Below are 12,700 nucleotides of genomic sequence, written 5' to 3'. Positions count from 1 at the left end.
AATTTAAGCTTCTGCAATCCTTTTGTGAATCAACATAAGTCTATATTTCTGAAAAGCTGGACAATAAAACAGAATAAAACAAACGTCACAGTCTACTTTTGACTGGATTAGAGCGGAATTGTACTGTTTCAATTGCCAGGGGCAAGATTCCACATCTGAGCTGAGCACAGACAGACAAACTGACACACCAGTGAGCTCTGCTCAAAAACAAACACTTGGAACAAAGCAATTATTAATCACTGTCTTTGTTTACATTTTCGAAAAGAAGTACAACTTATTTATTCTTTTATTATTTATACTTTTCTTTCTTTTCATTCTTTAAAATGTTATCACATTATATATCATGTTTTCTATTCAAATAGAGCTGAGCAGCACAGGACTTTCACACCTTGTATAACCAGTGTGACAATAAATATGTTGATTCTTGAAAAAGTAAAACACTTAAGAACACACACACACACACACATGGATGCATTTACGGTGTCGTCGTAAAAATATGTACTCCAAAACTGTAGGGGGAGCTCCTAAGAGAAAAAGGCTTTCAAAGTTCCACTTTAAAATTAAAAGATAATAACAAAAAGGTAGTATTTGTACAAGTACATGTATTTTGTGTATTAATGGGGTGGGTCAAAATATCAATTTGGTGATATACCGTCGTCCTACCTCGTGCAATGGGCCAGTTTCACTTGCCAGGTGTCGCTACTTCATGTCTCCTCACAGTGGCGCTGCTCAAACGAATGAGAGAAACGTGGGTGGAAGTTACCTGGCTGAAGTGAATATTCAAATGAATTGTGGTTTAGGAAAACAATCTGTATAACAGACAACTTGTCAACATGTGTGCTCACAGACAAATGGAGCTTTTCCACTGTGCAGCTCCAGCACTACTCGGCTCTACTTGACTCAACTCGGCTCTTGTTTTCCATGACTTCATAGGAACCGCTCAATGTAGACGGGGCCGTCATAGCACGGCTGCACGAAATTGCCATGACGTATTTTTATACGTGACACGAACACAAAGTGTGTTACTGAATCATTAGAATCAGTTGATTAAAAAGATTTGTTCACAGGATGGTTCAGTACTTCCTGGACGACTGGAGCACAGACACAGACACTGAACTGAAATACAGCGGCAGGGGTTTGTGATTCGGCTCACGATCGCCGGCTGAAAGCCATTACTGTTCTTCATCATCTCCATGAAACTCGCTTTACTTTGTGTAAAGAAGGGCGGGGAGAAGCTGATCATTTGTTTATCCAATTATATAAATATGGTTTCCATCAATAAATCATTTGTGGTCTTGATTGATTTCTCTTGATTTAACATCTTCACTCCAAAACTTAAGACATAAGAATATTTCTCTCTCTTAAGATCAGGACCTTCAAATGTGGACGTAGTCCTCCGATTTCTCGAGGATGTCGAAGTGAAAATACCCTGAATATCCACTGGTGGCAAAAATGAATTGAAGTCTTTGGGAAAATGTGCTTGAACTGACTTGATTTGAAACTTGATTGTTCCAACTGAATTAATGTCTCAGATGCTAGTTTTAGGTCATTTGGTTAAGTTTAGTGCTGAGATTTAAATTGTGGTAAGGTTGAGGTTCGGGTTAGACATTAACTGGTTATTGTTAAAGTTAGTGATAACACTTTGACCCAAATGATTAAAAGTCAATGCATGGGTTAGGGTTATTTCTTCATTTAATTAAGCTTAATTGTAATGTTGTTTGTAAATATGTTGTAATAATTAATAATAAGTATTATTTTATTATTATTATTAATAATAATAATAATAATAATAATTATACAGTCTCTTATCTTAAATATGGAATCATTGAGCCACAGATTGACGTGTGTTATAATTCATTTAAATTATTGAAGTTATGAATTTTGATTCAGTTTAATGTTAAATTATCACTCTCGTGGTAGCCTATTCCATTCTTATTATCAATCTATTACTTGACTATTACTTTGAAAATCTCCTTATATCTGCACTGTTACTGTTCTTACCCAGATGGAAATTGTATTAGAAATAAGATTAGAAGGTTTTACCATAACATGTCACTGTAAGGTGTCATTTCTATTTTTGTGATATTTGGCTACAGATATGTTTTATTTGTCACACAATTTGTGACAATATAGGAATTAATAAACTCAATTAATCTCAATCTTAGCGTGTTTTAACATTGTGGTCCTGGTCAGTGGACATATGCAGGATGGAGCAGCATCAGGTTGCTGAAGGGCTGAAGACTCCGTGTCACATCAACAGGGGGAACTCTTGTCTTGTGCTCACACCAGAGAAAATTGCATCATCATTTTTGGCCAGTGGAACTCAGCACATTAACTGAGAAAGGAGAGTGGATGTCTTTCATTCTTTGCCCCTCGATTATTTATAAGATGGCATGTCACTTATATTTTTTACGTCACTTTTTATGGCGTTTTATTCTAATTTTATTATTTTATTCAACATCGCTAATGCTTAAGCTGTTTCAGCAGCAGATATAAACGTGACCATTATGAGCAAGTGAGGCCTTGTTAATGCATGATTGATTGTAGTCGGAACTCAGAACGTCCGACCTTCAGTGGGACCTTCAGGGACCCTCGGACCTTTAACTCGTAAACTCAGAGCAATCTCACATACCCAGAGTTCAGGATTTGAAGCACTTCTGTTGCATTTGTTTCACAGTAAATCAGTCATACACATACTGTAGTACTGTTTGATTGTTAACCTTAAACATGTGCTGTTTGTGTGCGCAAAATATCACATAGAGCGTCGTTATTGTTTTTCTAACAATGTTTAGCCCGTGATCCTTTGCGCTTCCAACTTCCCAACTGGAACACCGCAAACTCCCAGCTCTGATGTCTGAGTTAATAACATCAACAACAACAAAAACTAGGGATGGGACGATACCAGTTCTTTGTGTCCAATACAGTCATTTTAGATCATTTATAAAGCTGTTAACAACAACATTTTTGCGTCATTTCAAAGACATAATTCTCCAGCTGTGTAACAAATTTTTTTTTTAATATTGATTTTTATTTACATTTTTACGATCTGTGCAAAGTGAAGCATGCAATATTTAGGATTTATGGATTGTATCGGATTTTATTTATATATTTTGACCAGTATCAGACAGATACCCATTCACATTCCTTCACAACCACCAAAAGTCACACACTGTAGCTTTAATCTTGTAAAGTAAAATAGATAAAAACATTTATGATGAGGCCAGTTCCTATCCATACATATATACATTCAGTCATCCATCCTGCTCCTGCCAAACTCCACTCCAGGGTTTGCAGGCAGCCATGAAGGGCCACAGTGTTAGTTTATGATCTTCACCATACATGTTTCCCCCCTTCACCTCCCCTGTCCTCCCTTCTACTCACTCTATTCTCTCTGCCTGATCTCTCCCTTTACGCATGCACACACACACACACACACACACACTTTTGCACAGCTTTTCATCTGAGGACTCTGCATTGACTTCCATTCATTTCAACAGCCTAAAAAGACATTATCCTTAACCTAACTATAAATCAAATCTTAGCCCTAAACTTAACCAGCTCCTAAGAAACAAGGTGCTGCCTCATTAGGACCAGGTTTTCATCTCCATGTGAACTCCTGGTCCTGACAAGGTCAGAGTTTATGCCAGAAAAGGTCCTAAAGAGGTGACAAATCCAAGAACACACACGCACACACACACTCAGTCATGTCTCTGTGACATGCGGACATTACATTAACTCATTTCCTTGAGACTTTAAAACGTAACCATAGCGACTACTTCCCTAATCCTGACCAGAACAAAAACCTCAGTCCAACTTCACTGCTCGGCCATTTTCTATCTGAATCTTCAAGAAATTATTCTTCCAATTCCCCACTATAATCTCAGCTTAATGTGTGATTTAACTAATGTGACAACACGGTAGGAGGCGCTGGAGACTCCATGACGAATGAAGCCAGAACTCCCGTTTTAAAGCCTCAAGGGTGGCGGCATTTGTTTACATCCAACACACTGCAGCTTTAAACGTTCCATACAGCGTTTGATACATTTTTATTATTTTGCCTCAGTGCGGCAACAGAGTCTGTCTGTGTTTTTTTGTTTTTGCATAGACAAAGCAGTCATATGTAATTGTTCTCTTTGTAACGGGTCAGCATGACATAGCAAGAAAGTGCTAAATAACAGTGATTAGGGCATATTTAGTCAGTGTTGGGTGAGTCTGTGTGTGTGTGTGGTTGAGTTAATGACATTATTCAGTGGTTGCGTTCCTCCAGCTGACCCATGTGAACACGGAATGTCTCGATGGTGTAACAGAGTCATAAACGCACCCGTGAGGTCATAAACAGAGATTATAATCTTATTTTAGTCAGCCATCATTGCCATGCGTCAGCGTGTGTGTGTGTGTATGTGTATTCATGACTCCCCGTTGTTTTGACGGACAGAAACTCTTAGGTTTACACAGACGTTGTTTATTAAAACAGTTATTTTATCATAAACTCAACTTCATCCTTTCCTTTTGAACCACAATGCCTGTGTGTGTGTGTGTCTGTGTGTGTGGGGCGATGTGTTTATTTCTGTGTGTGCATGTGTTTCCACACAGCTGCAGTGACATAGACACACAACCCTGTCAACTCCACGGGTCCATCGATGAATCAGCCTTGTGTGCAAATAGTGCCTCATGTTTATATAAATATGGGTGCTTGTGTGTGGTTGTATTAGCTAGTGTGTGTTTGTGAAAGCGTCTGTTGGCCTGCACATGTTTTTTTGTGTATGTGAATGTGCACATGGTTCAGTCAACTATAAACAGTGTCAAATAATGGGCGAGTGTCCGTGTCCATGTGTCCTCACATGTCTCAGTTGCATGTACATGGTACGTACGGAATGAACATATTTTGAAAGAAAAGAAAATGTAATTTCTTAATGAGAGAGGGCATATGCATCTCATTATGGCATCATTAGCATAATTACCCAGCATCCTTTGTCATCACGACACACAAATATGTGTATTTATATGTGTGCTTGTTTATTTGTGTGTGAGTGTGTACTCTTCTCTGGCAGACACACTGGCCTTGTCAGGACCAGTTGTCACTCATGGAGACCAAAACCTGGTCCTGATGAGGCAGAACCTAGTTTCTGATGGAACTGGGCAAGTTTAGGGCTTAGATTTGAATTGTGCTTACATTAAGGTTAGGGTTAAACATTAACTGGTTATGGGTTAAGGAGTAATGCTTTTTTAGGCTGTCCAAAAATAAATGGAAGTCAATGCACTGTCCCGAGAAGAATAGCTGCACAAACCTGTCCACCCCCACATTCTCTGGCCTACCTCGCACACATCAGTCTCATCAGTCATGTCTCTTTTTATAACCCTCTGAAATCACGTCTATTCACATCCTCGCCAAAATCATATAAAACCAACTCATGTGACTTTGTCCACTTCAGTGAAAGTTTTAACAGATCCTTTATTTTTGTCTTTTTGACTCTTCTGAAACAGCTGGTCGGGCAGAAAAACACAACGTGCGTCTCCTTTTCATCCTTCTTCTTCTCTCCCAGCCTGAGGTTGTAAACTGTCGCAGCACCAGGCACGAGGAGTAAACACTGCGATAATGTGTGTGTATGTCTGGGTAACAATAGCATTCCTGCATGAAAAGTATCAGTTATTGCAGCACATCAGAGTCTAAATCACTGGCTGAACTGTAGCTCTGTTGACTGCTGAGGTTCTTTTTCACCTTAAAAATATTTTTGTCACGCATACAAAAAGAGAGAAGAGAATGAAGCAATGCTTATCTTCTGTGCAAGACATTTGGTTTTTGTTTCTAGGGTAAGTTGTATATCTGTGTTCCTTGTCCGGACTGCATCCAGGAAACTTGGAGCTGCAACGTGAAGGAAACAACAGCCAGGCAGTGGTTTCAGGAGCACTTGCTTTGCTTTTTTTATTTTTTTATTTTTTCATACCACACATTTTTAAAGCAGAACTATGCAGGATTTTTAACCTAATTTAACAGCTTCAGAGTCATTGTGATGATTAAATGTCTTGTTGTGTGGAGATTGGGGGGGCTGTCTCCACTGCCACCTAGTGTCTGTCAGAGGAAAGCCAGCCTTGCAAGATCAGGGCCGCCAACCCGGGGTCCTCAGAATCAGGAGGACTCGCGGACACAAAAGCAGTGATAGCGTTATTTTAGACATTCATCATGGCAGAGCCGGCGAAAAAGAAGCAGAGAAAACCATTGTTGGAGGAAGAGGGAAACGACTGTCTGACTGAACGAAGGACCACACATCGGATTGATATTTTTCCAATGATGAGAATTGAAAAACACGGATGCGGACCGGCATGGACAATGCTCCTTGTGTTCGCTGGCTCTGTTGAAAACAAATGCACATGGCGAGGAGGGGAGAAGGGAGGGGGAAGCGTCAGCGGTGAGACGATGGGATGGATGGATGCATTTACGGTGTCGTCGTAAAAATATGTACTCCAAAGCTGTAGGGGGAGCTCCTAAGAAAAAAAAGGCTTTTAAAGTTCCACTTTAAAATTAAAAGATTATTATCTTTTAATTTTAAAGTGGAAGGTAGTATTTGTACAAGTACATGTATTTTGTGTATTAATGGGGTGGGTCAAAATATCAATTTGGTGATATACCGTCGTCCTACCTCGTGCAATGGGCCAGTTTCACTTGCCAGGTGTCGCTACTTCATGTCTCCTCACAGTGGCGCTGCTCAAACGAATGAGAGAAACGTGGGTGGAAGTTACCTGGCTGAAGAAGAGGGAGCGGTATAACGGTGGAGAAAGCTGCGTTAAGAGATGTTCCGTCCACGTTCAATACTTAGCACTTGTTGTGAATAAATACATAAATCCTGCACTTTTAACTTTTAATGTTTTGTTTTCTTCAGTGAGATAGATATCGTGATGTATCGCTATATGATTGTTTTCCACTATATTGATTATTACAGAATCGCTGTATCGCAATATTATTGGTATCATGGACCATGTTGTATTGCATCATGAGGTACCCTGTGATTCCCACCCCTGGTGTTAAAGATGGGGAACAAAAGACATTTCTGAGCACTTAGTTAAGTGCAGAGGTTTATTTAGAGTCTTTAAAAAATCTATTATTTATCACAAAAGGCAAACCCTGTGTGAACAACAGAGCTGCATGAGACACAGCAGACTTACTGCACACTCATCCACTGTGTCCACAGAAATGTCATTCTCTCTCAGATCACTTCATTTACATCATGCTGAAAAGATTATTATGGAATTATTAATCAATAATGCAAAAAACAATTCCTGTCCACTGTACCATTAAGTAATCTGTTTTTATTATTTAAACTTTATGAGTTCCATAGGGAAAAAAGAGCTAATCAACAAATGGTGATACAACAGTAACATCATTCCCATGTGATGTTTTTCCATTTTAGAAAACCATGGCCCGCTGCTGCTCTCTAATTATCACATTTGCTCTTGAAAGGAAAAAAATCTCTTTCAGGAAGGTAAAACAATATTTATGTGGATGACCTCTTTACTTCTTATTGTGCTGTGTTGTGTACCAACTTGCTTCTATTTACAGTCAGTGATTGTTTCCTGTTGTTGTCCTGACAGGCTCAGACTTGCTTCACATTGAGACCATTAACTGCTCAGGAAAATGTTTACTGATGTTAGAAATCAAGAGGGAAGTGGAAGCTAATTTTCCCATAGACTTTCATTTACATGTAGTTCTTTTTGCAACCACTGGGGTCGCCCCCTATTCAATATAATCTTATTTCCTGGTTGGCTTCAAGAGGAAAGGTAAGAATATCAATTTATAAAATACAATGTGTGCTTAAAATGTGACCATTCAGGTCCACTGTGTGAGTGAGCCTCTGTGAACAGGAAGCATAGTTTGCTTTGTTTCTGAAGCAGAAACAACTAGGATGGAAAATGAGAACAAGGAAATTGAAAGTTTTAAATTAGCTTTTAGTTCTTAGATGATAATGTTGGCCAACAGCAGAGTAGTGGTTAGCACTGTTTCCACACATCGAGAGGTCACCTGTTCTAATCCCGGTTTGACGGTGTTTCCATCATGGTACGGTATGGTTTGGAATGGTACAGACTAGGGTTGGATACCGTTCATAATTTAACCGATACGGCATTGGTATCTGGAATTCGGTACCTGTACCAAACGGTACCTTATTTTGGTATTTCTAAAATGTTTTTCAGTTGTAAAACAAAATCTACACTTGTTGGTCTCAACAAGACATCAAGCTTTGTATGAGAATAGACTGCAGCCATTGAAGAAACACCGGTTGCCCAATCAGCTGACTGTCATGGGTGGAGTCAGTCTAGCTGCACCCTGACTGTATCGTACCTTTTCATTCTGGCACCCAAAGAGAAAGGTGCCAAAAAATTGAACAGTTGGGGCTGGTTATTTTGGTACTATTCCTAATCCAAATGCATTCCTAATGCAAAAGTATACATCATCCTGTACTGTTACAAACCAAACTATTCCGCTTGAGGGAAACACAGTGGAGTTTGCATGTTCTAGCGGTGTCTGCATGGGTTCTCCGGGTAATCTAGTTTCCTCCCACAGTCAAAAAACAAGTTAATTGGACACTCTAATTTGACCTTAGGTTTTTCTTTGTGTGTTGGCCCTGCGGTGGACTGGAGCACCCCGCCTTTCGTCCTGTGTCAACTGGGATTGGCTCCAGCTCCCTGCAACCCTCGTGTGGAGGATAAAGCGATAGGTAGTGAGTGAGGGAGTGAGTGTGTGAGTGAATGAGTGAGTGAGTGATAACTGAGTCATGGTTGTTAAGCACCAATCAGGGGGTGAATGCTGGTAACTGCATCATTGTTCTCAAAAGTCCGTTTTTCTGTTTTCAAATTTAGAATCAATGATGTTTAACATGAAAATGATCGTAGAACAAAAGTATCGCAGATGTAGCTTTTTTAGTCTCTTATTAACCTGACTTCAATCTGAATGTCTTTGGACTGTGGGAGGAAGCTGGCCAAACCAGAGAAAACCAAGAATGCTCTCCACCTTCAAACCATCTTCTCTTATTTGCAGCCTTATAAAATTGTTTCTAAAAGGGTTTTGGAGTCTTGAGCTTTTCAGATTTGTAAGTCAGGGTGTGGACGGCCAACAAGTATTTTCTCGCCACTTCCTCACTCCGTGTGTCCTTGAGCAGGGTTGTCTCTCCTATATCATTCTGTCCTCCCTCCTCCTCCTTTATTCCTCCATTTCTCACCCCCTTCTCCACCTTTCTACTCAATCCTCTGCCCTCCCTGTGGCTCGTCAATACATCAGCCACCCTGATTCCCTCTTTATCTCACTCTTGGAGGCAGTGCTGTGTACATTAAATATTTAGAGACAGACAGTCTCGTAGTGCAACAGCCCAGCAACCTTCACTGAGGGAAAGCCAGAGAGACGGGCAGAGAGAGAAGGGGACTCTGTCTCACTCTCTTTCTTCTTCTGTTTTGGAGGGGAGTCTCCGGAAGAGCCCAAAGGGTTGGAGAGCCCCTTTTCTCCCCCTGGGTATCTCCGAGCATGTGTTGGGGTCATCAGTGGGTGAGCAGTGTCGTCTGAATTTAAAAGCTTTGGAAGTGGATGTGGTGAGTAGAGAGGAAGATGGGACAGGCCACGTGGAAAAACAAAACAATGTGTTGGGGGAGAGATGTGGTGTCAGTGTGGGAGGAAATCCTCAAATTGGGTTTAACACATTTCACTTTTTATTGTGTGTTCGTTCTGAATCTGCTTGATTGGTCTGCGATAGAACTTATGCCCCAATTTCCAATGGTCAAAAACCCAGTTAAATGTTTTTTCACCAGTGCTATAGTCTTTGCTCACAATTACTTTTTTTACTGGCCCTGATTCTGATCAGCATCATTGGGAACGTAACAAAGCAAAACTATGACACATATTCACCTTCAAGGCCGTTAGCATAGCCTTTAGCATAGCAACCACCAAAATGTTATTGCTGAGAGCTATGGAGTTGTTCTCCTCCATCTTGTTTTGTTTCAGACACGTCCGCATGAGTGTTAGATGATTTGCTTGGTTATGAAAAGTCAAACAGTTATTGGGATTATTACTGATATACATTAAAAATATACAAGTAAAATCTTTCCGCTGCAATGACTACCTGGTGCATCTGTTACCACAAGGTGGCAGCAGCAAGCCTTTTTGAATGTAAGAGATTAGAGCTGTAATTGGGCCTTAAAAGTTAGGCCCAACATGGCCCGACAAGGCCCGAGTCCGACAAGCACATTTTGATTGACAGCTTTTAGCAAAAGCCCGAACCCGTTTACAGCCCGACATTATTCAAATGTGCGAACACACACAGCTCTATTGCCTTTTTTTCAAGAATGTCATTTATACATTTACATAGGCCACTTGGAAGTTGGAACAAAGAACGAAATAAGTCTTCTGTTAACATTGTATCATCTCAGCACTCTAAATAGGCCTAGGAGGAGAAGTGGGTTCGACTCTGGAGAGCTCTGGGTCTCAACCCTCCACATCTGGTGCCCCTGCAGCCACGGCTTGTGGGTTAGCGTCGTGTATAAAATGACACCACGGCAGTTCCGTGTGGCCGTGCTATGATGACCCCGCCCACACTGAGGAGGAACTATGAGGTCATGGAAAACGACGCGACTGATACCAAACCGAGTGGAGTTGAGCCGAGTAGTGCTAGAATTGTATCATGGAAAAGCACCATAACCTCAATATGCTGTAGCTCCCCCAGAAGTGATGAAATGTACCAGTGTCTTTGAATGCATCTCGTTAGCTCGACATGCTGCGAATTCTGCATTATTTTAATTTTTGCTTGAAATGTCCATAATTCACGCACGGGTGATGCAAGCGCGGAGGGGGAAAAAAGAAAAACAAAGCCACTACTAATGGGAAGGGTGCTTTTAAAAGTTTAAAAAAAACATGTGTATACCAGCTAAATTTAGTGAGAAAGAGGCTTTACACAAACATCCCTGCTCACTGCTTCCTCCCAGCTCTCATTTCACAACCCAGTGTGTGTGTGTGTGCGTGTGTGTGTCCATACCTTTTGTGTAAACTCATTCTTTACCTCCCACACTTGAAGTTGTGAGCAGACAAACCAGCATGACAGTGAGAGGAGAAAATAAATACGTCTCTCTCTGCCTTGTTCCACTGCAAACAACAAATTATCTTTGTGTAAATGAGCAACGCTCGCAACAGATCCAGTGAAAGCAGCCATCAACGTCTCTTATTAACCACTTAATTTGTCTCTGTCTTCGAACAGAACATGTTAAAAGACTTGATACCAGTGCGCAGTGTATACTGAACATCGACTGTGTGTTTGAGGATAGTGACGTCTGCAACACAGACACTTCATGCTGTTTTTTTCATGGTGGGAAACCATGTACTTTAATTTAGAGCAAACATTCAGAGCTGACGAACAAACTGAGTGGAAAATATAACCAGTGCACTTTAAAACTAATAAAACCTAAACAACACAGTCAAGTCAAAAGAGTCGTAACCTAGAGAAAGAAAGAGAAGACATGAAGACAAGGGAATGCTTTATGTCTATGAGTGGCCTCACAAGTATTGGGAGACATTTGTGTTTGTGTGTGTGTGTGTGAGAGAGAGAGCAACATTCCATTCATTCCTAAAGCACTAAGCCAGTCAGACTGGGCAGCAGCATGAGTTACAAACACACACGTATGCACACACGCACACACACACACACACACACTCATAGACGTAATGCATTCCCTAGCCCCTTACCCTAACCTTAACCATCACAACTGAAAGCCTAACCCTTAACAAAGTCTTAACCCTTATAAAAGCCCAGATGTCGACAGAAAATGAGGACGAGACAAAATGTCCTCACTTTCCCAAAATGACTTTGCTCCAGTTGCTAGTCTGTTAAACAGGGATGATATACTGTAAATCAGTTTGCTCAAGCAGATAAAGAAAGCTGAATAATGTGCAAAAATAAAATATTACGCTTTACGCACTTAGAATACCCAAAAGCTGTCATTTTTTTCAGCCCACGGTTGTGCTCCAAATTGAAAATTCTCAACAACTATTGCATGGATTATAATGACCAATTTCTGTAAATAAGCATGGACATGTCTCCACTTTGTCCCATTGTTAAAAAATAAAATCCCAGATTATGTCATATCATTTCCAGCCAGTGTGTGTGCAGTAACCGTCACAGGTCAGTCTCAGCCGTCACTTATGACTTTTAGAGGTGGTACGTATGTGAAATATGTACAACAGCGACCTTTATCTTATAAGACTGTGGCTACAATCCCAAATGGAAAAACAACTACTTCAGGTTCAATTATGCTGGGGTGTGGCTACCAGATTTTTACCAAAATGTAGAAATAAGATGTATACCTGTTTATACACAAACATACAAGTACACATACAAGTGTTTTATTTTTATTATACAGGGTTCCTACAGGTCCGTGAAATCCTTGAAAAAAATTTTCAAGGCCCAGGTTTTTGAAAATTGCAATGAATAGACAAGGGTCATTGAAAGTGCTTGAATTTTGTGCAAGAAAGAGAGAGCCTGGGAAAAAAAATTTCCAAGATCTCTGACTCACCAAATAAAATGACAAAGACTGACTTTGACCAAGATCCCAAGGACAATCACTTGTCCAGATGCAGAGTGTGCTGCAAATTAATAAAAGTGGACACCATGGGCAAAACGGCTCGTACAAGTTGCTCTTCCCATCTTAAGCTGTGTCAGCACATTCTGTCCTT

The sequence above is a fragment of the Solea senegalensis genome, linkage group LG6 (genome assembly GCF_019176455.1).
Source record: "Solea senegalensis isolate Sse05_10M linkage group LG6, IFAPA_SoseM_1, whole genome shotgun sequence".
Taxonomy (NCBI): domain Eukaryota; kingdom Metazoa; phylum Chordata; class Actinopteri; order Pleuronectiformes; family Soleidae; genus Solea; species Solea senegalensis.
This window is presented reverse-complemented; position numbering follows the sequence as displayed.